This window comes from Pantherophis guttatus, chromosome 1 (genome assembly GCF_059756535.1).
Source record: "Pantherophis guttatus breed Tessera chromosome 1, ASM5975653v1, whole genome shotgun sequence".
NCBI classification, from domain to species: Eukaryota; Metazoa; Chordata; class Lepidosauria; order Squamata; family Colubridae; genus Pantherophis; species Pantherophis guttatus.
This window is the reverse complement of record NC_142063.1, coordinates 197,747,688-197,773,917: the sequence shown is the minus strand read 5'-3', so window position 1 is coordinate 197,773,917 and position 26,230 is coordinate 197,747,688. Positions and strand designations below refer to the sequence as shown.

General features: G+C 38.2%; 1 long non-coding RNA gene across 1 annotated transcript in view; it reads right to left on the bottom strand.

The window, feature by feature from the left end:
* Positions 1-4,474: 4,474 nt before the first annotated feature.
* Positions 4,475-26,230, bottom strand: part of LOC148116720 (uncharacterized) — a 129,076-nt gene continuing 107,320 nt past the window's right edge. The window contains exon 2 of the long non-coding RNA XR_015731261.1: positions 4,475-4,829. This is a non-coding gene — a long non-coding RNA (uncharacterized LOC148116720). The remainder of the gene's footprint in view (positions 4,830-26,230) is intronic.

Below are 26,230 nucleotides of genomic sequence, written 5' to 3'. Positions count from 1 at the left end.
TGGAAATTAGACTGTCCACACATCTGGAGGACAGCCAGGCTGAGAAATTCATGCACTAACAATTGGCTTGAGTGTATCAGTGTTCAATTATAGATTGAATGTACCAGTGGTGGGCTCCACTTATCTTTGCTACCAGTTCAGAACCGGGAGCGCCCGCACGGCGCTTCTGCGCATGCACGGAACCTTCTACACATGTGCAGAGCGTTTGTGATGACGTCCAAGTGGGTGGGTGGAGCCTCCCTCCGCTGCCACTACCGGTTCGCCCAATCCAGGGCAAACCAGTAGAAACCCACCCCTGGAACGTACTCATAATTTGTAAAATGGCCTTCTAGAGCTATCTTTGATCTTATACAACTCTTTTAGTTTTCATTTAGACACCAAATAAAAACCAGTGTTAAACTCATAATTTATCAGGCAAGTCATTCTCAGGGTGCAACTCTACCTCTTAATTCACATCTGTTGAACCTTGCTGTTTTGTCCAGTTTGCAAATGATATATTTCCCATTGCTTCAGATTTTTTTAAAAAATTACTCTTGCCTATTCTTTTCACATTGTGGGAGTATTTTATTGAAAAGGTTATCTTTTGATGAGCTCAATATATATTTGCTTTATATGCTATATAAAGCAAAAGCCACAGTGAAATTATAAATTCAATCAGATTAATGTATGACAAGATGTTAACCATATTTGGAAAAATCACCATGAGATGAATCCATATTTCATTCTGAATCAATGCCTGGGATAGATAATAGGCTGGAGAAGGGCCAGTAAAGTGATGTTCAAGATAAAGAGAAGGAGGCATTCAACCTGTTCTAGGTTGGATTCTTCTCTTTGTAAGACCTCAGTATCTTGGATCTTAGACACTTATTAAATTAGCACTGTCTGTCAAGATCCAAATAATATCGTGAGCACCCAAGTCATTTTCATCAGTCACAGCTCTCGTGATTGTGTCATTTGTTAATTTTGTCTAAAATAGTTTTCATCTGAGATTGTAGGCTTCAGTTGTCAAGAATGTATAAAGGTATCTCAAATGAATGTTGTAAATGTAAAGAAGGAACTTTTTATCATTTATGGTGGACATGTGATAAAGCAAAAAAATATTGGAGTAGGATTCACATCTTAATAGAGAAGATTCTTAAAATGAATATAAAGATAAAACAAGATACTTTTCTTTTACCCAACCGGGAAATAAGTCCTAGCATGATTTTTCAGGATGCTCGTAATATAAACTCTACCCCCCAAAATAAGCCCCAGTTAAGATTGTCAGCCAGATGGGTGCATTTAGTACTGTATTTTCCCCAAAATAAGACCTAACCAGAAAATAAGCCCTAATGTGTCTTTTGGAGCAAAAATTAATATAAGACCCGGTCTTATTTTCAGGGAAACAAGGTAGGTCTAATGGACAAAGAACTTGAAAAAAAATTGGAACTTTGATGCTGTATATGTTGATGGCAGCAAAATTACTTTATGCACAAAAATGGGATGACATTGTGATTCCCACTATGGATGAATGGGTGCAAAAGTTGATGGGAGTTAGCAGAGATAGCTATATTGGGTGCTTTGATTAAAGAAAAGAAGATAATTAATTTTGTTTCTACTTGGAAACCGCTTTCAGACTTCGTGTTTGAGGTGGAAAATAATGAAAATTTGATTTTGAGTTTTGCTGACTAGATACGTTTGTTGTTTTAGAAATGGCTAGCATTTATTATTATATAAAAGTAAAAAAGTTGAAGTTTCATGTTATTACCTTATTCTACTGCATGGAGAATAAGGAGTCAGAAGTCAATGTTTTTTTTTTCTCCCTTCTACCCCACAGTTTTCTCTCTTTTCCTTTTCCTCCTTTTACCATTATTTTCACTTTTCTTTGTATTGCTGTATTTTATATTTTGATAAATTAATTTTAAAAAATTGAAATTTAAAAAAAAAAAGATTGTAGGTTTCAATATAAACCCCTCCCCCATTCTAAAGAGATGTGGGGAATAATCTTTTTAAAAAGATATATTGTCACTGCATTCAAGGCAAATATCAGGTGAAATGCCCACAGGTTCTTTGAGCCTTGGTAGTACAGTGGTTTAATGCACCCTGTAATTAACACAGCTGCCTGCAATTTCTGCAGGTTCGAATCTTACCAGGCTCAAGGTTGACTCAGCCTTCCATCCTTTCTAAGGTAGGTTAAATGAGGACCCAGTTTGTGGGGGCAATAAGCTGACTTTGTATAAATATACAAAAGTATGAAAGCTATTGCTTAATGCATTGTAAGCCGCCCTGAGTCTCCGGAGAAGGGCAGCATATAAATCAAAAAAGAAAAAGAAGAAAGAAGAAAGAAGGAACAAGAATTTTCTCAGAGACCCACCAGTAGGAAATATGTGCATGCAGCTTCTTCCCCGGGCCTTTCTCTGACATTTTTCCAGGCCTTTCTAGTGGATTCTGCATTAGGTATAGACTCCAAAATCTGAATAAATGTTAATATAGGCAGTGTATTAATAATAGACAATGACCAGAATTTTATTTAATTTGTATATAAAAATCAGGCATCTGGCATTTCATTAGAGAAATCAAATATAAATATTTTCCAAATGGCTGATAGAAATAAAATGGATCAGGCTAAACTACAGTATAAATACAAGTGAGTATTTAAAAGAAATACTCTGAATTTTAAATTACTTTATGAATGCAATACTGAAATTCTAAAAATACTAAGTTAATACTAAATGAATATCACAATATTTAAATACTGAGTAAAAAAAATATCATCATTTATCAAACCAACCGGCAATATTCCAGGAAATAAATTTCAAAGTGAAAGGATTGGGGCTACCAGTATATTCCAGAAATAACCAACCTTCTACAGTAGAATCTACATCAGTGTGATTTAATAATCCATCTTTGTCAAGAATAGCACCTTGATTCTTGCTTCAAAAATGGTTCACCAGCAAGCTCTTGACAGACTTTGGATCTTCATTTTTAAAGACTTTTGGTCTTTGTAAAGACCAAATTGTCTGCATTATCATCTAGTTCATTGACTTTCAAGTATCACATTTGTTGCCAGTTTGAAACAAATTTAATATTAGTTTCATTTGATAACGTTTTTGTTTCTGTTGCTAAACAATTTGTTTTAGTGCCAAAGGCGAACATCTAGTTATCAGATTTTGTTGTCTGATTTGTTTGATTAATTATATTCCTTGATAGCTAGTATTTAGGCTTGCAGGACTGATGTACATTTGGCTGTATTTGCATAATATTAAACCTGCTGTTAAATTTTAGCTCCCTGGCTGATTTGCTTACATTTTGTAATTATTTTTAAAATTTATCTTTTCTTCCACTACCCTTGTTTAAGTTTAAACTTCTTAAATAACTTTTTTGTGTCAGAGACACAATCGATGGGTTTACTAGCTTTGGACATTGTAAAAAGTTATTTTTCTTCTTTGATCTTTTGGCTGTATCGTATGTCTCCATTTTCACCATTTCTTTAGCCAATTTAGTGAGAGTAAACTAAAAGGTCTTTATACTCAGATGAAAAGTTTTTTGATAATGGGAAATTTTGCATCCTGTTTCATATTTAATTTATTAATATATTATTTCAGTTGCTCTAGAATATCCAACACTGAGTTGGAAGTTGTTTGCTGAGAAGTAATAATTCTAAATCTAGCTGATAAGGGTGCATCATATCAAAAGATAGTTTCCATTTGTTTGTTTGTTTAGTGATCCTCTGCCTAAATTGTAAACTCCAGCGTTTTTGGGGACATCCCTATAGCTGAGTTCACATGGCCTTGTTTGTCAGCAAGAACATACTCTTCAGAAAGGTTTGTGCTAGTTTCATTGTTCTATTTTCTAAAATAAGTGGAAAGGAACTAAGAATGAAATTTATTCTTATTTGTTTAGTGATTTAAAATTATTTAAAATTGTATTTATTTATTTATTCATTCTTTAGGTGTTAGTATGACCTCAGTTAAAAATCAGTAACTTTTAGTTGCCTCTTTTGTGAGTTATATAACTCAACTTCCTTGGTAAAGATTGCAAACCTACTTGGGCAAAGCCTCTGCAAATGAGTACTACTAAATATGGCAGATTATAACATTTCTATCTTTTGATTTGTTTTAGCACAAAACATAAGAAACTTCAGGGGAAAATGTATATTTATAAAATCCTAAGAGGCCTGTGGTTCAGTGGCTTAAAAGATGCCAGAGAAAGTCTATACTTCGAAGGTTCAAGTCCTATCATCGCATTGTTAGAATCTCCGCAGAGGTTTCCCCGAAAGGTTGAATTTCCCGGGTGAGAAATCGTCCCAGGCACGATGAATCAATTGATGAGAGAAGCGAGCTGCGTGAAAACAGGATTCTTTTTATTATGTTTCAGGAAGACGGATCCGGCAAGCGCACGAACCAGCGTTCCTGGGTGAGCTGACATCGTTGCAAGGTAAGCATGCATTCTTATACTTTTTGATACAAAGGAAGTTCTTTGTTTCTTTTGTTACTTTTGTGGGTCTTCCCTTTGTGTGTGTGTTCTTGGATTGCCCTGTTTTCTTATTCTAGTTTTTCCCTACTTGAAACTGGGTGGTGTCTGGGCTATCTGGTCTCATGTTCTTTTGTTTCCTTCTGTTCTTATTATTTGCTCCTTGCCTTAAGCTGATCACGTTGTTATCAAGTAAGCCCTTCCCCCCGGCTTGACTCTTATCAGATTGCTTGGGCTATTGATTAAATCTTTTCCTTTTGCTAATCCTCTGCCATTCCTTTTGTTTTGCTCTCCTAGTTTCTGCTGTCTTGATAGTTCCTTTTCTGGCATGTCCTGAGTCTTTTGTGTGTGTCATTTCCCTATGTCCTCTTTTGTTCCTAAATGGCCCTGATGTTCATGTGTTCTATTTTGGGAAGGTCATTTCCCTATGCCTGTGGCCTTTTGCCTTTCTAAGTTTGTTTGTACCTTACTGATCCTGGCACTGTCTTGGTGGTGTTCCCTTCCTATAGCATGACAGAGTGAGCTCCTGTCTCTTGCTTCAGCTACTGCCAGCCTAGCAGTTCGAAAGCATGTAAATGCAAGTAGATAAAGAGGTCCCACTTCAGTGGGAAGGTTTCGTCGCATGCTCTGCGCTATTGTGTGATGTCATGCTGGCCATGTTACTGCTGAAATGTCTTCAGACAGTGCTGGCTCAATGGCCTAGAAACTGAGATGAGCATCGCCCCCTAAAGTGAGTGATAGATTAGCAGAGTAAAATCTGCAGGAATTCCTTTTTTTATACAATCCTAAAATTAGGAGTGTTTTCTTGTGTAAAGCAATGGCACTTGAGAAGAATTTTGCAACTTTTGGACAGTAAACAGTGTTGGATTTCTACCAGTAATGACGGCGGAGGGAGGCTCCGCCCACCCACCTGGATGTCATCATGGATGCTCTGCACATGCGCAGAGGTTCTGCACATGCGCAGAAGCGCCACGCACAAGCAAAGCGAGCGCACGTGCGCATGTGCTCACAGTTCTGAACCGGTATTGAAGGTAAGTGGAACCCACAAATGACAGTAAAATATACTATTATCCTCAGAAGAGGCAGCTATTAGCAAATGGAGTTATGAAGGTAGAGAATAAATAATTGTAACAAGAACATTGAAGGAACACATGAGCTAGAATCTCAATCTCCTCCATGTCATGAGGCAATTTTACTGTACAAAAGGTTGCTGTTACACCTTCTCTTCCAATCTTAGCGGACAATACGTTAAAGTGAGTTAAAGAAGAACACTAGAGTGCTTTGGACAGGTAATATTAGATAGATAATTTGCTGAGATGAAGGACTCCTGCTTATATCCTGCCATTATTGGTTACCTAAAACACCCCAACCTACCTAGAAAGTTATATTAAACACCTACTGCTGATAGTTCCATGGTCAGGAAAGTTTGACATGAGTTCTTAGGCATAGATTATTCTGAATTCTAGTTTTCCACAAGAAAGAAGAGTGTCAAGAAGGAAAATTAGGGCAACTAGAGAATATTGAGCCCAAAGTAGAGTGGATATAGAAAGCTCACCTCCTATGCAGTATACTTGGTGCCAAAGATGAAAAAAGATGCTTAACACCCCAGTTTTTCTGCTTTAAAATGAACCCCTGGAATTATTTTCAGATCCATGGTTTGATAATAAAATAGTAGGAACTAGTGTTCAATATGATTTTTTTCAGTCCAAGAGAACAAGATGAGTAGAGATGTCTTATTAGCAAAGCAAATATTTGCTCAAAAAGAACACGCACACAAAAAAGTATGATTTGTGCCATCAGGAGCCTCAAAACTAAGCCTTAAACTATGATTCATTTGGAATATATAGCTTGTTTAACTAATTAAAGTGGTAGGTTCTCCTCCCTCCTGCTTTCCCACCCCATGGTCCTCTACAGCTAATAAAACTGTCAATTTTCTTTTCCTTCAATGAAAGGTCACCCCCTGACAAACAGCCACTCTGCCATCTAACAGCCAGCTCCTTTATTAATATTTAAAATGTACACAGTGATATTTCCAAAAGGTCAACATTTTAAAAGACATAAAATGTCAACCCAAACTCCTTACCTCTTGCTGTCTTCCCCACCTGAACTATCATGTTAATGTTCTCTTTGCTACAGCACTTAGTTCAAGGTGTGTTTAAAATTAGTGAAGCATAAGGGATAACCACCACGCTAACCTCTCCAGCAGTAATAATAATAAAAAAAAGACAACTTGCATTAAACACTTAGCCTTCCCCATAGAGTACTTGGCAGCAGGGAACCAGTAGCTCATATTGGTTGAATGACAAACAAGATCGTGGATCAAAAAACCCAAAGCTTCATTCATCTATTGCCCTGTAGATGAATGCAGCAGCTCCTAGTGTCTCTGGAAGAATGGAAGGAGATCTGCTTTCCATCAAGTAAAGGCCTTACTAGAGCAAGTGAACCTCACGTAAAGGCTGAAGAGGAATCTGCTGATTAAGTTAGTTAATTGTCCTGTCGGAGTGGAAGAGGTTCAGGAAAGAATGTTGCCTGGCAAATTGGATCAGCTCTGGAGATGACACACAAACATGTGTTAATTGATAGAATCAAGTCTTATACGCAGCTCCTGTTCCCACAATATTGAATATATATATTCACTCATTCATTCAATTTGTATGGCCACCCATCTCAATAAGTGACTGTGGGCAGTAAACAAAATTAAAAAGAAATTAAAAACAATTTCAATAATATGAAAATTAAAATACATAGTAGCCGAGAATAAATCATACACCGTAACCGCTAATATGCTGAATAGGATCAACTGGGAGGTTACAGTTTTGTGGGAACACTAAAAAGGAATCAAATAGCCCAATTAATTAGCCCCAACCCAAAGGGCATAGATTTATCCTTAATCAGCCCGGACCTGCATATATTTAAATCACTTCACTTAGCAATACTGTGGTTACACTTAAAGCCTGGTCCTTTGCTTCCTTCTGCCTACCTTGTCTTGCAGGAAAAACAGGTAGAGACCAAAAATGACCACAAAAATAAGCTTCTCTATTGCACAAAGTTTTGGCAAGACCTGGCCACAAGTAACACGCTTCAGAACATCTCCTGCTGCCTGACTAGCTAATGATAAAGCTGATAGCAATATCCGTGGAGTCTTAGCACTGCCTGTAGAAAGTGAGCAGGAATTTGTATTTCTGATATGTTAATTTTTACCCAGTTATTGTTATTGTGTTCTGCCACATTCATTGGTTATTTATTTATTTAGTGTACGGTATACAATATCAGGGAAATCTACACATACTAGACACACAATGCAGTCCTGACAGCCTAGAACAGTGATGGTTAAACTTTTCAGCACTAAGTGCCGAAACTGAAACGCACGCGCAGGTACTGGAGCACCAAAACCCAGAAGAGAGCAGCTAGCCGGTGGGCATGCGCTCAGCAGCCAGATGCTCTTCCGGGTTCTGTTATGCGCATGTGTGCTGGACAGCTGGTCCATCACACATGCGCACCGGCTAGCTGCTCTCTTCCAGGTTCCTGCGTGTGCATGTGCACCAGCCAGCTGGTCTTCGCATGAAGACCAGCATACGGCCGGAACCCGGGAGAGAGTAGCTGGCTGGCGTGCATGCGCGATGGACCAGCTGGCTGGCACACATGTGCACAATGGAACCCAGAAGAGCAGCTGGTGATGGCACGCGTGCCCACAGAGAGTGCTCTGCTTGCCACCTCTGGCACGTGTGCCATTGGTTCGCCATCACGGGCCTGGATTGTTAATTGATTCTGTTCAGCGCTTGCGCACTTATCCTTGGTGCGCTGTGCATGGGGGGGGATTAAATTTACACCAATTAGCAGTGCTCAGATTGCTGGCTCTTAGCTGGTCTTGCCTTGTATCACAATGCCTTGTGTCCAGCCAGGTCCAGCACCAGCTTCTGCTTTTCACAACACAAATGCAGCTAGGCTTTTCCCACTAAAATGGTACTCATTTATCTATTCTCAATACTGCATGCTATCAAACTGCTGGGTGGGCAAAAGCTAAGGGCTCATTCCATCTCACAAATCCAGATTTGAACTGCCAGAGTACAGACCATTTCTGGCTGGTAGTTACAGCATCATGAAGCCACTGCGCCACTGCGTAGTGACTGGTTAAGTGTGTTTTGAGAACAGCATCTTACATGGTGTATATCTTAGCAAAGAAGCAAAAAAAGTAACGAAGAGGTCACAGAAATCAAAGAAGAATAGACTCAATGTCATTTTCTTTTAAATATGACTTCTGTATTATTTCCAATATGAACTCAGTTAAGGCATAAATATGAATTCAGAGAGAAATGCTATCAGCCAATTATCAGATTTCTTTTTACATCTCTGCTGAAAATTGGCCAAGGGCTGGGGATGATCATATCATTGGCAGGTGGGTTCCCCATTCTGTTTCCCTTGTTATTTTGAAAGCCACCTTTTATGACTCCAATGCCTTGATGCCTTAGAGGTAGTGAGTGAGATCTAGTATAGGTTTTCTACTGCATAAGTAGCAGTTGCCCTGTAGAAATAAAGTGAGAATCTATTTGCTCAAAATCAAAGTCAGGTTTACAATAGATCTCCATGAAGTGAAAGGCATCAAACCATTAGAGTTGCTCTCCTTACTCTAGGAGACCAATGTCTCATCATGATGCGTTATTCCTTGTCAGGATGATTCTATGCCAGGATGAAAAAAGCAGGCAGTTGCATGAAATTAAGTTCTTTATTCTTCACCCAACAGCAATGACACTAAGTTGTTAGGTTGACAGCCATGCAGGCTGTCCACCCCCAATTTACAATACTTTATATACAGTCTGTTCAGCTGCTCCTATAGAATACCACCTTTTACCAATCACCCATTTTCTATTTCAGCAACATCCAATAAAAAGAAACTTCCTGTTTTGCTAGGGCCTCTAATTTTTCTGAGAACACATTTATCCAGGGATGGGCTGCTGGGAGTTCGCAGGGGTTCGGGAGAACCTCTAGCTAAGATTCTGTGCAGTTTGGAGAACCCCCAAATCCCACTCCTGCCTGCCCCCCCGCCCCTCCCAGGAGCCCCCATGTGGCCCATTTTGGATGCAGGTAAGTGCAGGGCATACACAGAGGCTCAGGGAGGGTAAAAAATGGACCTACTGGAAGTTAGGGCCTCTGGAGCCTGGGGAGGCCATTTTTGCCCTCCCAGAGGCTTGAGGAAAACCTCTGGAGCCCGGGAAGGGCAAGAACACCTCCCCTGTGATGCAGGAGGCTGACTAGGCCACGCCTACCATGGCCACAACCATCCAGCAACCGGGCAGAGAAACCCGTGGTAAAATCTTTGAAGCCCACCCCTGCATTTATCTAAGGAGAAGCGATCCTTGGAATAAACACCTAATCTCACTTCCATGGGTCAGCTATCTTCAAGGTGTGTAAAAGGTAAAAATTACAAAGGCCAACAAAATTGTAAAATGAAACATAGTTTCATAGTCTTGATAAAACCAAGTGCTCTAATATAGTGTTCTAATATACTGTCAAGCTTCGTCACGCTACTGTCTCCTCTCCGTCCTTATGGCAGCTTGGAAGCTGACAACTACATACTATAAAATATTCTAACAATGGGATGCTAGCATTCTAGAGGCCCTCATACAAACAAGGAATCATTTGTGCTTATTGCTCTTTTATGTTTTGTGATTGTAATTCTGAGAAGTGCAGGAAGGTTGGAGACCCCTGTTCTATTGGGTAAGTTTTTTTCCCCTTTGGGAGCTTTAAAAAAAATAGTCAATTGGGTTTTTTTTAGTTGTTCTTTTTTAGACCTAGCCATTTAAAGTTTAGGAAGTTTTAAATTTAGCTTTCATATAAAAATAAAAATAAAATAAAATAAAATAATATTTGTGCAGCTCTCTGAGATTTAGTGTGTTTCTGTAGTGTTTCACTCCAATTACACAAACACACAAAATCTCACAAAGCCGTATGTGGAATTTTGTGTGTGTAAAGTGTGAAAGTTGGTTTTTTGGACTTTTTGTGGCTGTGTGAGGTTCCTGCTTGTTGCAGGGGCCATTTTGGGTCTAGCACAGCTGCTTTTACATTGTGGGTGAGCCAGTTGTGTTGTGTTGTGTGTGTTTAGAGTGTGAAAGTTTTTTTGGGGGGCTTTTTGTGGCTGTGTGAGGTTCCTGCTTGTTACAGGGGCCATTTTGGGTCTAGCACAGCTGTTTTTACATTGTAGGTGAGCCAGTTGATGTTTTTTAATTTTTATTTGGTGTGCATTGGAAGAGGGGCAGTCTTATATGGCGAGCATAGCCCAAACCCTATATTTTAACAGGAAAAGTTGGGGGTCGTCTTATACGCCCAGTCGTCTTATACGCCGGAAAATACGGTAGGTAAATTGAGGACCCAGTTTGTGGGGGCAATAAGCTGACTTTGTATAAAATATACAAAAGCATGAAGGCTATTTCTTAACGCATTGTAAGCCGCCCTGAGTCTCCGGAGAAGGGCGGCATATAAAAATAAATAAATATATATATATATATATATATACAAAAGTATGAAGGCTATTGCTTAATTTTTTTTTTTTTTAATTTGATTTATATGCCGCCCTTCTCCGGAGACTCAGGGCGGCTTACAATGCGTTAAGCAATAGCCTTCATTCTTTTGTATGTTTTATACAAAGTCAGCTTATTGCCCCCACAAACTGGGTCTTCATTTCACCTACCTTAGAAAGGATGGAAGGCTGAGTCAACCTTGAGCCTTGGAGAGATTCGAACCAGCAGAAATTGCAGGCAGCTGTGTTAATTACAGGGTGCACTAAACCCCTGTACTATCAAGGCTCTTCATTGAAGATTGTAATTGCATTGTAAGCCGCCCTGAGTCTCCGGAGAAGGGCGGCATATAAATCAAATTTTAAAAAAAAAAACAATTGTGAGTGATCCATTTGCCACCGGAGGTGATGTTTGATTCTTCTTGGTGATCAAACTCGTAGTCTAGAGTGCTCATTGATTTTGCTTTGGCACACAGGCAGCAGCCTCATCATAAGCATTTCTGCTAACAAGGCACTTTCATATTTGTTAAAGAAAATAGTAAGTGTTGGCAGGATTCAGGGGTGCTGGAAACAAATGTGACTTACTGCCTACTTGCTTTACTGCTTTACTCTAGTTGGCAAATATCCCTCCATATATCACTTCACACATTCTTATAATTATCAGAATCTGCGTTTTTTGAATAAATAATCTGGAACCGGAGCCAAGTTGATCCACATTTCTGGTTATCAAAACTCTAATTAAGCAAAGTGTTTCAGGGAAATCAGTGACATGCATGCTAACATATTCATTTTTGCATAAACGTGACTACGTTTGTGCATCATTTCCTTCGCATGGTATATGGTTTTTTAAAACCGACATTTGGATAGTTTGACGTTCTTGCTGTTCAGAAGATGTATAATGATCAAAATATTTAAAAAAAAAAAAAACTGCAGATTTACCGTAATTTGGAACTTGAAATTGGAATTTGAAGGAAAACACATGAGGGAAGATATACAGAAAAATGCACAGGTAATTTTCAATTTACAACTGTTTGTTTAGTGACTGTTTGACATTAAAGCAGCACTGGAAAAAGGGACTTATGGTCAGACTTCACACTTAAGACCATTGTAGCATTGCCAAGGTCACAGGACCATATTTTGGGTGCTTGACAACTGACACATATTCACAATGGTTTCAGCATGTGATCATCATTTGTGACCTGCCCAGAAAAGTCAATGGGAGAATCGGTTCACTTAACAACTGCTTGATTTATTTAGCAAATGCAATGAATCACTTAAGGGAAAGGGTCATAAAATCAGGCAAGATTCACTTAAAAACTGCCTTGCTTAGTAACCAAAATTCTGGTTCCAATTGTGGTCATAAGTCAAGGACTGCAGGGTTCAGCTGTTATATTCCTAGCAATGGCATTGTTGTTTTTCACATACTATGCCTGGACACTGCAAACAATATCTGCAAACCATTCCCCCCCACCCCAGCCCATTTCTATACAAGAAGTAAAATTATTTTTTAAAAATAATTTTTCATAACAGAACCTTACATATATTTTGCAGACTCCCTTCTATGCTGTGGAATCCACTGCTACAAAGCTGACTTTTTCTTCCTCTTCCTTTCCAACACATCCCCACACATCTTCAAAACAGAGTATGGGACACAGATTATTAAGGATTTATTTGTCCATTTTCTGTGAAAAAGACATAAATATATTATTTTTTAATATACATGCTATGTCAAAATAACTAGCTGAAAAGGTGCCAAAATATTTACATGCAATGAATCCTTCATTCAACAAACCTCAGACACAACAGACAAAATTTCCATTGCAAATATGTAATTTCCTGTTATTTGCATAAGGCTATTATTATGCACATGATGTAAAATAATATAATTTACATCACATGCATAATAACATTGCTGCAGGCATAGTCTCTTTAATGGACTATCAGGATCAATGGATTCCACCAACTAGTTTGTTGAGTTGAATTTTCACAACTACATATCACTCTATTAATAATGTGATGAAAGGGAAGGGAAGGGAAGGGAAGGGAAGGGAAGGGAAGGGAAGGGAAGGGAAGGGAAGGGAAGGGGGAAAGGGGGATGGGGAAGAGAAAGGGAAAAATTTTTTTTTTAATTCTGGATATTTTGCCCAAATTGTCTCCAGGCCTTTAATCAGAGAAGAGTAGCTGATTAAAGGCCTAGAGACTAAAACATATGAAGATCGGCTGTAGGACTTGCATATGGCTACTTAAAGAAAAGAAGGACTAGGGGTGACATAATAGCAGTGTTCCAGTATTTGAGAGGCTGCCACAAAGAAGAGATGGTCAACTTATTTTCCAAAGCACCAGAAGACAAGACAGCTTTGGAAATTACGTGGCGCTCCCATGTAACACCGCTCCTGCGTGAACTGCACTGGCTCCCGGTGGTCTTCCGGGTGCGCTTCAAGGTGTTGGTTATCACCTTTAAAGCGCTCCATGGCATAGGGCCTAGCTATCTTCGAGACCGCCTACTGCCACCGACGACCTCCCACCGACCCGTGCGCTCCCACAGAGAGGGCCTCCTCGGGGTGCCATCAGCCAAACAATGCCGGCTGGTGACCCCCAGGGGGAGGGCCTTCTCTGTGGGGGCACCCACCCTCTGGAATCAGTTGCCCCCTGAGATAAGGAGAATCCATGACCTCGGTGCCTTCCGCCGTGCCCTTAAAACTTTCTTTTTTCAACAAGCCGGGCTGGCTTAATTTCTTTTTAAGGGTTTTTTTAATTGTTTTGTTTTGTTTATCGTTTTAATTAATGGGGCCAAATCTATATATATTTTTAAACGTGTTTTAATATTTGTATTTGATGTTTTTATTTGGCTGTTCACCGCCCTGAGTCCTCAGGGAGAAGGGCGGTATACAAATTCAAAAATAAAATAAAATAAATAAAATAAAGCCATATTAGCACCAGAAGCTTCCAAGCTGCCACAATAGATGGAAACTAATCAAGGAGAGAACAATTAACCTTCAGAAGTTGTGGGTACTTTATTACTGAAGGTTTTTAAGAAGAGACTGGATGGCCACTTGTCTGGAATGGTATAGGGTCTTCTGCTTGAGCAGGGGGTTAGACTAAAAGAGCTCCAAGGTCCCTTCCGGTTCTATTCTGATTGATTGATTGATTGATTGATTGATTATGTTTCTTTCCTTTACCCCTTGTTGAAAAAAAAATCAAGTATTACAAAACAACAAATTTCAATAATCTATTGCTGTAATCCATATACAGATTTACCTTTGCAATGTTTTAAAATATTTTTGGCCATTTTCCATATGTAAAATGCCTATAATTCCTGATGCCTTGATAGAGCCAAAATCCTGAGCATATAATATTATATACATCTTTAATATCCATTAAGGAATGTATAACATGTAGTCAGCAAAACTTTTTCTTACAGCAACTTCATTCTAAGATTAAAGAAGACTAATTTCACAATCTTTAAAGACTGTCTATAGATTTACAGGATCAGGAATTTCAAGCTCACTATTTCAAAAATCTCATCAATAATTAATATCAATTAAACAATTCCATCTGTTTTTATAAAAATGAATTATTGACTTCCAGAGCACAGCTAATTTACTAAACTTGTAACAGATATGGAGATTTGGAAGCAAATTTGGCACCAGAACCAAATAATCTAAGTAACAAATGTTTAAATTGAATAAAGTGCCAAGATCTATAATGTATAAACATTGGTGTTAATTGGGTTATACAAAATTTTGAAAATCTTTTTCAATAAAACTACAGTGGTACCTCAGTACTCATCTTTAATTGGTTCCAGGAGGCACAATGAGTACCAAAAACAATGAGTACCAAACAAAATTTCCTCCTAAGGAATAATATAGTGTGTAACAAGGCAGCCAAACCAACAAGTTCTAAGTTGTGTGTTGAGTACCAAACAAATGATGAGTACCGAGACAAAGTTTTCATGTCAAAATGTGCAGAGTACCAAATTCAGTGAGTTTCAAAGCAGTTGAATATCAAGGTACCACTGAAAATCAGATCAAAATAATAATAGTACGAGTAGCCCTGTATTTCCCAAAACAGATTTACCTGCTATTTTAAAATGAGAATTATTTCATTGTGCAAGCTTTTCATGAATCAAAAAATAATATTCAAAGAGTCAAATTATAGACTCTCTGTTTCAATCAATAGTTGAAACCCCTAAAAAATTAAAATTGAAAGGTAATCTTTCAGATATGGAAAGCTAAATGTAACTTTCCTGAAACAATTGAAACGTATACAGCAGGGGTCAGCAACCTGCAGCTCTGGAGCTGCATGTGGCTCTTTCATCCCTCTGCTAAGGCTCCCTGTTGCTGGTCGACTCCACAATTGATAGGGCTTTTGGTTAGGACAGGTAGAGGAAAAAGGATGCCACGCTAGGAGGAGACTCTTTGGTGGGGGAACCAGCTTCCAGTTGGCAGAGGAAAAAGGACGCTATGCTAGGAGACTCTATGGTGGGGGAACTGAACTTCCGGTCAGCAGAGGAAAAAGGACTCCCCGCTAGGAGGAGACTATGATGGGGGAACCAGACTTCCGCTTGGCTTTAGAATTGAACGGGGGGGGCTTCCGGTTAGGACCTTTGTGGCTCCTTGAGTGTTTAAGGTTGCTGGACCCTGGTGTACAGTAAAAACCTTGAACTCATTTGGAACTTGTGCATTCACTTCAAATAATAAGATGAAGTAGAGTAGAGGGAGGCAACATCTTTATTAACTGCTGTTTTGTTTCAGGTTTTTGTTTTGTTTTTTTCTTGTACGAAAGCATAGCACATTTTGTTTATATTAGTCTTGTTTGGAAGTCATGGTTTTGTTTAGAGTTGTTTGGAAAATAAAAAGCAGCTCTCATATATATAAAGCTGTTGAAACATGACTTTTTTTAAAAAGTGACTCATATGAACTTCTGGATCACATTTATTATTTTCTTCACAGGATGCACTTCTGTAAGTAAGATTGACTCATATCCATTTATTTAATGTTTTTTTTGTTGTTGTTCTGTGGTAATTAGAAATATGAAGCTATAGATCATATTCCAACTTGAAGGGATATGATTATCAACCCTAGGTCTCTGACATATAAAAGAAACTTAACTCTAGTTTGTTGCCAAATAAGGATAGCATAACTGCATTTTGGGATAGACTTTAGAAACTACTAAACATAATTATTTGGAACAATCATCTAGTTTCTAGTGAATGGCAATAATGAGGACTCTTATAAGGAGTCATTGCATTAAAGAAATACTTTACTTTCTTTTCTTTGGCCAAAGAATTCAATTAAAAGAGGTTAATGTTTGAGGGGGAAATCACAAAAGAACAGCGGTTCAATTAAGTATTTGGCTATTAATGTTGTATAATTTTGGCTAGCCAGCACCAAGTTACCTCAGGCAATGCCTTGCCAGAATCTGGTTTGGTCGTCTGCTGAAAGTTTCTTCCTATCACAAGATCCCTGGGACATGGGTAAGGCAGCAGCCTTTCCTTGAAATATTAACAATGGAAATATTGGAAAATCTTGTGAAACCTGCCCCCAAGAACTTTGCATAGCCCCCACTTTGCTACAGTTCCAAAAATAGGTTTAAAATGTTTTATATCAATGTGCTTCCAGTTGATTGACTGTGTACACCCACCTTGGGTTTTAACTTTGCTTTCTATTACTCTTTTTTTGGGGGGGGTTTGGTTTGGTTTGGTTTGGTTTGGTTTTGACACTGTTCTGATTCACCAATTTATTGTTAGTCTTTGGTTTGTTGTTGCTGTCGATGATGATGTACATCTCTCAGAGCCCTTTGAGATTGGGGTAGTTAATACTGGAAAAGTGAATAAATACATTAAACAAACAATATGCTAATTAGGAGCTAAAGGCTAGAAGTTTGATACCCTGAGGTTGGAAACAGGCCCAATGGCAAATATTGAAAAAGTTTCCAGCCTTTTGGAAATGGGAAGTGGAATTTCAGAATGTTGGAATTGATTTGGTTTCCCTAGGACTGTTAATAAATTTCTGGATGCCACTTGATTTGATGAGAACAAAGACAACTAAAAATCAGGCAAAAATGCAGATTCAAATGCATATGTTTCTCTCATGAGCCTTGCAGCTGTCATTGTTGTAGCAAGAAACATTATTTTATGATCTTGAATTTCCTTAGTAAAATCAGGGGGGAACGCAAAGCCAGATTTATTTTCTCCCCATCATTTTTTTTTTTTTAGCATGCTTTGCTATCTTTCATGATAAATCTAGGAAAGTTCACAATAAATAGCCGAAGCTTATAGGCTTTACAATAAGAAGGGACTGGAAGACAAGCCCTCTTAATATCCAACCAATAATGTCCTGGAAGAGACAATCTTTCACATATTATTAGGGCTTCCATAAAGAAATCCAACTGTCTCTCCTCCTCTTGCTCTGGAATTCCAGCCGGCGAAGCAGAGATTTGAAAGACATTACTTCAGCCTGAAGGATTTTATTAGCCTTTGATAATTCAATTATAAATGTTTCAGCAGACTTCCCACAGTCTTCCAACTGAGATATTCTGCTCCCAGCTGCATTCAGTCCAGTACTTTTAGTATGAACAATGACTTCAATAACTTTTATGTCCATTTGCATCTTCATAAAAACAGGAATTGAATCAGCTTTCTTGGGTTGTCATTCGGACATGGCAAAGGATGGTTGGCATTTCTTGGATGTCAAAATAAAACCACAAGTCTCCCTGTGACTTGAAAAAGTATATAATCATCTGATTTTAATAAGTAGCAATCAGACAGTGGTGGTGATGAAGATTCAGAGAGTGTGAGCATGTGCTGAAGCCCCTTGATTGCAAGTCTATCTTAATCATAAGTCAAAACTGCTTATGCTTATCAACACTGGTTGAATTCCATTCATGATCCAGATAATATCACATAATTTGGGCTTCTTCGCTAAAAATGCTTCTTGTATTAGGATACGCTGTAGGCATATGCTTAAAAACACTTCAAATGCACTTCAGTGAAAAGGCAACCCACACGGCATCATTTTTAAGATCATGTATATTTCAAAAAGCATTCTGATCCACGTTCAGTGGTGACAAATCATACATTGTTTATACTTGAAAAGAGCTGAATTGGTACCATGAATTTAAATAAGAATGTCTTTGCTTCATATAATCCAATTAACCCTGATGCACTGGAATGTTTTATAGCTTTAGTCCTTTGTGATTGGCATTGTAACCACAGAGTACCCTGTAAGATCTGCCGGTTCATTTCTTTTTTGCACTTCAATCACAGTTTTCTCTTATTGTCTTATAATTCTTCAGAAACTTTCCTGTGCATTACAGCTGATTTGCTTTAATTGAAGAACTTTTAAAACCGCCAACTCTAATGTTTTTATACCTATCTAAATTGCAAAGACCCTTGGAATTATATATTCAGTACCATTTGCTGCTGGTCATCACTCAGAAAGCATATTATAAGAGCTGGAAAAGAATGAATGAAGGGAATAATATTTTTAAAGGCGGGGGGATGAGTCTAAGCAATTTCTCTATAAGAGCCATGGTGGTGCAGTGGTTAGAATTCAATACTGTAGGCTACTTCTGCTGACTGCCAGCTGCCTGCATTTTGGCAGTTCGAATTTCACCAGGGTCAAAATTGACTCAGCTTTCCATCCTTCCGAAGTGGGCAAAATGAAGACCCAGATTGTTGGAGGCAATATCTGTAAACCGCTTAGCGAGGGCTGTAAAGCACTGTGAAGCAGTATATATGTCTAAGTGCTATTGCTATTGCTATAAGGAAAGATAGCAATGGTTGAAGTACTTCTTCACAACCATAAAGATACAGTTATTTACACCAATGTAATGATGATTGTAAGAAGGGATTAGACAAATTCATGTAGAACAAGGATGTCAGCCACTACAGGTCATCATAACTATTATATATTACTTCTTGCACAAGAAATGGTAGGCATCTGAACTGATATTCCTTAGGAATATGAAGTTGGGAGTTCCCATAAATATCTGGTTGGACTCTTGGGAAACACTTTGATTTGATTTTGGATGGCTATTTTTATGTTCTCGTGTCTTAAGATATATCTTCTGAAACTGTCACATTTATACTTTGCATATCTTTATTACAATGTTGTCTCACTTTTCTATATATTAAAAACTCTGGTATCAGAGATAGCTTCAGCTATGTTAAGGTGGCGGGAAAATAGAGGGGATGCAGTGAGTTTTGAAATGGGCAAGGACTTATTCTAAATTTATATCCTCTGAAATGAAATCTATTGTTTCAAGTGAATTTAGTTGGCATAGTAACTTGCTCTTTATAATGTAAGCAAGCATTTACTAACCAAACACCAAAAAAAAAACAAAAAAACCCCAGTTCCCAACAGTTTGGGAACTTCCAGATAAAAATGTTAGGCATTTTTCAATGTACAAATTAGGCAGCACAAAACCCATTACTAACGGATTTCTTTCAAAAATACATTTGCTTATTTTTGAGCAAGTACTAGTATGGATATCTCTGTTGTGGCTCCATTACCTGAGCCTGTGTCATTGGCAGGAGAGGACTCCGAGAGTGAAGGAGAGGAGTTGGCAAGGCCTCCCTCTCCAGGACCCTCTTCTCTGGCAATGCCTTCGGTATCCGCCGAAGGGCAAGAGATAGGGCCGGGGCCAAGCACATCCACGTAGCCACAGATGGACAGTGATGAGGGTAATGAGTCTTGGCTGGATCCATGCCAGCATCGCAGAGATAAGCACACGCAACAGAAGAAAAGGCGTGCCCGAGATTAGGCTGAGTCACTGGACCACACCCCACAGGATATAAAAGGGAGTGTGGTGGCCAGTCAAACCTTGTGATGAACAAAGCTGAAAGCTTCCACGCCATTCTGCATTGCCGGACTTTTTGCTATAGACTTTGCTGGATTATCTCTGGACTTGATTGACTCCGTAATTATTGAGCTGTTTCTTTTGATGTACCAGGAGTGGGGAGAAGTTATCTCTCTTCTTCGTAAATAATAAACTCTTGGCAGGCAGCCACTAGGTTGTTGCCAAGTTCCGTTATCATAAGGAAAAGGATTTTGCTGGCTGGTTTGGTCTTTAACTCTTGAACGTCTGTTGGTGTGTGTGCATGTGGTTGGAGACAGAACAATCTCCAGGAATATATTCATTAAGAGGAAGCTGAGCAGCAAACTGTGGCAGGACAATTTCTGGTCAGATATGAAAACATACTGTTGTTTGCCCAGAATTTGATTGATTAAACTGATTGCTCACTTTGATCAAGTCAATGAGAGGAAGAATGGAGGCAAAAGACCTATGTCAATAACTACAGAAGTTGAATCTTCTGATTCCTGCTCAATTCTGCAAAGCTGTCAACACAGTTTCAAAATTAAGGGTTTGGAGGGTTTCTTTTCTATCGCCAATATGATAGTTTTACTTAGGTATTCATTACCCATACTGTTCCCTCAATAGGTCTTTATTTGACACAGATGTGAACATGTTTGTTCACAGCCTATACTTAGTGTGGGTAAAGTGATGACAATAGCACACAACTGATGGAACTCTGAAAGCCATTTTCCGTGTTTGTTTCACTATGGCAATTTTCTCTTCTTTCTCATGTCCATAGTGTTGGGAACTTTTATAAATTGTTTCTGTTCTCCATTAGATCCATCCCTATCATTACTGTAAAGTTTTGCAAATGGTATAAGTTTCTCTGAATCACGAAAATAAAACTCATGTAATTTGCTGCCATTACCACCTTGCACATTTTAATATATTATTTTTCAACATGAGCTGGCAAGTAATTCTGATTTTGCATATCCCTTAGAATTTCATGAGGGTCTTAGGACAAGCACTGGTTTAAGTCTATTGATGTTATAGTCACAAATAAGAAGCAATAGTTTCACTTTAAAATCATGGTGCGGGTTTAGAAGTATAAATCTTATTGTATCAAAAACAAGAATAACATAGTATTGAAGTTTTGAAATACATCATATTGTATTTTCTTTAGTTTGCATTTTATTTCTTCTACAGTAATCTTTATATCAGTTTTAATTTTGTTAAAATTCTCATAATCCTTCAACTCTTGCAGTTTATCAAAGAAGAAATGGTGTAGGGTTTCCTGCCTAAGCAGAGGGCTGGACTAGAAGACCTCCAAGCAGTGGTGAAATCTGAACCAGTTTGCTACTAGATTGTTGGCCGTGCATGCGCAGTGTGCACGCATACACAGCACACACCAAGGGAAGGCTTGAGAAGGTAAATAGAACAGCGGGGGAGATGAGCTGTGCCGTGCGATTTAGCTTCGCTAGAAAGCAGGATTTCCTGCTTTCTAGAAAAGCTAAACCATGCGGCACAGCTGATCCTTCCCCCTTGTTGTTCTACTTACCTTCCCAAGTCTCCTTTTGGTATGTGCTGCGCGTGCGCATGCGCAGAATGCACCAAAAGGAGGCTTGGGAAGGTAAGTAGAATAATGGTGGGTATCAGTTGTGCCGCACGGTTTAGCTTTTCCTGCTTTCTAGCAAAGCTAAACCGTGCGGCACAGCTGATTGTCAGAAATACCGGGGTTTTTTTAACTACCAGTTCGACTGAACCGGAGCAAACTGGTAGCACTTCACCCTTGCCTCCAAGGTCCCTTTCAACTCTGTTATTCTATTCTATTCTATTCTATTCTATTCTATTCTATTCTATTCTATTCTATTCTATTCTATTCCATTCCATTCCATTCCATTCCATTCCATTCCATTCCATTCCATTCCATTCCATTCTAATTAATTAAAGCAGCTTGAACCATATCACAAATCAACTTCTGCAAGTTCAGGAAGATTCAAAATACAAAACAGAAGTCTATATATTTTTAATAGCATGTGCCGCTGCACATACTGCAGAATTTGATTCATTGTTGGTTATATTCAGAAGCAGTAAAATCAATGAAAGTGTTGATTTAACAGCTAAACATAATGCGATCTGACATACCCGGGGAGTGCCTGACAATTTTTTCAATTCAATAATTCTGCTCCCAGTTTCTTTTTACAATTCAATGAAATGCAATGAATGCATCATCACACAAACACAGTATCGAAGCAGACTAAGGAAATGGACAACCTCTCTGTTTTTTTAGACTTTGAAGAATGTTAGCAACTCTACAAAGCTATTGACAATGTTAGTGTTAATAGTATAACTTAATAGTGTAAATAGTGATTGTGACAATGAACAGGTAGCTTTAGGTAGCTCTTTCACAAACTGTGCACACCATTTAGTGCTCCAGTGATTATATTGGCACCACCATAGGTTTGCACTATGTCGTTTTATATCTATGCTGAAACAAACCAAGGTGCTCTTTACAAAACTCACTCAAGCAGCATCCAGTGAATTACACAGATGAAAACCCATAAATCTTTCAAATATATTACCTCTGCAGCAATTACAGAGGGCCACAAAGTGTGTTCTTATGTGTTCTTTGATTCATCAGCTGTATAATAATGTAAAGGTTCCCCTCGCACATATGTGCTAGTCGTTCCCGACTCTAAGAGCCAGCGCTGTCCAAAGACATCTCCGTGGTCATGTGGCTGGCATGACTAAATGCCAAAGGTGCACAGAACGCTGATACCTTCCCACCAAAGGTGGTCCCTATTTTTCTACTTGCATTTTTTACATACTTTCGAACTGCTAGGTTGGCAGAAGCTGGGAAAAGTAACAGGAGCTCACCCTGTTACGTGGCACTAGGGATTCGAACTGCTGAACTGCCAACCTTTTGATCGACAAGCTCAGCGTCTTAGCCACTGAGCCACCGCATCCCTGTATAATAAGCAGAATAAAATAAAGTAGTTACTTTGAACTTCATATGAGTGGGTCTGGTTGCTTGAAACTTGAACTAAAATAATAATGTGCCAAAGACTATGAAAAAGATCTTAATATCATTGATGGAAAAAAAGAACTAAGAATTTGGCCATAAACTTTCATAATAATAAATTGTCCAAAAACATCTAGATCCTGCCTTAAATGTTTTCATACCAATAGTCCATGGCAGGATTGATGTAAATTAAATTAGGTCCAACACTTTTAGGTTATAAAATAGTTGACAAAAGAAGCTGTGTGTGTAAGTTGGGAAAAGTTTTTTTTTGTATTTGTAAAATTTGTAAGGGTTATATATTCTCCTAAGGCCATTTGCATCTTTCCAATGCAATGGTAACAAACAAAGCAAAATATAGCCTCTTCCAAATATAAACTCTATTCCAATCAATGTATTCATATCTGGCTGTATACGTTTTGTTTTAATCTTTTCCTATACAATGTCATTTGGCTCAGGAAGCTTACTTACTAAAAGTATACACGCTTCAATCAGTAACCAACATGTGGTAACCCGTGATCATTTCCCTCATCCCATTCATCCTCATAAACTCCAGGTACTTTATAATTCCTCTATTCTACGCAGCTTCCACTGGACCTTACTCATGAGTCTCTAAAAACTCGTTTGAGTTTCTGCTTGCTTTGGAGGAGAGTATTAGTACAGTTTGAGTGTTATTTCTTCTACCCAAGAACTTCTAAACATTCCTTTTAGTTTTTGCTTGGGGTTTGTTTGTTTGTTTAGCTTGCCTGGTTGGGGTTTTGGCTGGGTTTATGAAATACTGGTGACAATCAGCATTTTTCCTTAGACAGCATGCTAGAGCAGAAATTAGAGTAAAATCCCTGGGACATTATGTAACTTTATCCTAGACTGGTCCTGTAGGGTTGCAACAGAAGAATGAGAACTAGACAGCTAAGACCTTAGCACAGAAAGAGCTACATTGGGACTGCACATTTCTGCCAACTCTCCCAACTGCCAGGGAATGCCATTTATGCAGGACAATCAGTTTCATGACTATGACCTTCAAGAGATTATGGTAGTGTCCTCTGCTTCCATTCACAAAAAAGAATCTGCTAACAATGACCGAGTATGAATGTCTTTCTCTTTAAGGAAGCGATCCAAAGGTGGGTTCTACTTACCTTTACTACCAGTTCGCAACGGGAGCGTGTGCGCTTCTGCAAATGCGCAGATCGTCAATTATGACATCTGGGTGGGTGGGCGGAGCCTCCCGCCACTTTTACTACCGGTTCTAAAGAACTGAACAGAACCGGGAGCAACCCACCACTGAAGCGATCCAACCAGACTAAAGTGTAACTGAGAGGGCATTAGTCCTCCTGTTCCCATTCCCCCAGCAACACTATTAATTGGAAAACTAAAACACGAATATCCTGCTTTATTATTACTTTGTTTATAACTCCACCATCAGGGGAAAAAATAGAAACAGTTCTATAATGAGAAAATAACCTACATACATTGTAACAATTAATATAACCTAAACATAGTAAAACTACAAAGGAAAAAGCTAATTAAAAAGAAAACAAAATTTAAGATCCATAAATATCCATTAAGTATTGAAATAGAACTAATGTAATCCTTACACTGTAATGAAATCCAGACCATATGGAAACATATTGCTTTATCTTCTCTTTTTTGGAACATAAAGACTTTTCAGAAATAGTCTCATATCCTGGATCCATTTCTTTTTATTTGTTTATTATCTTCTTTGATGAGATCCAGCCTTGGTAGACCTCAATCAAGACATAAAATGATATATTCCATATTTCACCAAATAATTCAATATCACAATTGCACCCTTAACTATTACATTTCTTTCCAAAGTCATGTTAATATATGCTCTGATTTGAAATCAAATTGGGCAAAACCAATCATGTGAATTAGATTCCCCAATTTTTTTCCCCCAATGCCAGCACACACAAAAATCAGATATGCAGCCTTTTAAAACATTCTTCGGATGGGGGAATCAATAGATGTCTAATAATGAATCTTTCTCATGAATTAATTTCATTCTTAAGTATATGTTTTATATTTCTAAAAATATGGATCCACTGATTTTCAATTGGGTATTCTAATTCTTCGTTCCACAGTTCGACTATAATAATTAATGTCAATCATTCTATTTTTTAACTTCCTTGTAGAACTAAATGGTTGACTTTTTAAATCATTCCATCTTTTAAAGTAGGGAGTGATCTCAAAGACATCTGGGCTATACTGTTTAGTCATATCAGAGCATGCATATGAAGAAAAAGTTGTTTTATCCCAAGTCAGATTATTTCCTGTTTGCTTCAATATTGTTTGTTCTGACGCTGAAGAACTCCAGTACTAAAGAAAAGGGAAGTTATTTTTCATTGCCTACAATTCTTTTTCTTTTCTCTGCTGGAAATGCCATAGTCCCAACCACCAGTGATGCCAAAACAAAGCAGAATCATGGCAACTAAGAACAGGTTCACCAAATCTAATTATCCCTCCAAGTGAATCATGTCAACTTGTTTTAGAGACAGTTCCACATAGCAAAAGTAAGATCTCTGTACTCTTCTTCTGGCTGTAAGGCTGCAATAAAAATAAAGATGAAAGTCCTAAGTAGTCCCAGATGCACTTGAAAGTACCCAGGAGCATTTTTTTTACTATTCTGGAATCAGTTCTGTAACACACTCATTCTTAACAATCAATTCTAAGCAGCTGAACTATAAGTCCTTTAACTAAAAAGAACCTTTGTGCAAAAGTACTTTATTTTCAGATGCATTATTTGGGGGGAAAGTTGATTGCGCCAACATATTTTAAATCTAAAAAGAAGCTCTACAAAGAGATAGGTTGCAAGATTCTGAATTCATTACTATTGCCTTCCAAAACCCTTCTTTGTGGTACTTGAAAATCAAATGTTTGGGATAACTGGTTTTTATATAAAACCGGAGAACATGCTAAACAGTAAGTGCTCTTCTTAAAAATCTGTGTATTGATATACTCAGAATGATGAATCACAGACATTGACTTTAGAAATAAATACCCATGAACAATTGTAGGAGAAGAGGATGTGGAGTCAAGAGGGGACTCAGCCTAGAATCATTATGTGTCCACAAACACTCCAGTTCCAACCCCTCTTGAATTGCATTGACTCTTATCTAGCACTAATTTAGTACTGACTGTTAGTTGACCAGATTCTAATGTATAGGCTTGAGCAATAAATCTTAATTAGAGCTTAATGTATGGTCTTGATTCTTTGTGCTGGACAACAATAGCAGGACAAAGTTTGGGTCTAATTAACATAACCAGCCTCTTTATGCTCATCTTCACACCTTCCAAATGCCCTGGTATGAAAGGAAATGAATCAAGCTGAAGATATGTGGAAGAGTTTTCTCTCAGAAAAAGCAATATTTCAGTTTAGTCATCTAACAGAACTCAAATAAGGCTCATGGGTGCAATGCAGTTTTCTCTAA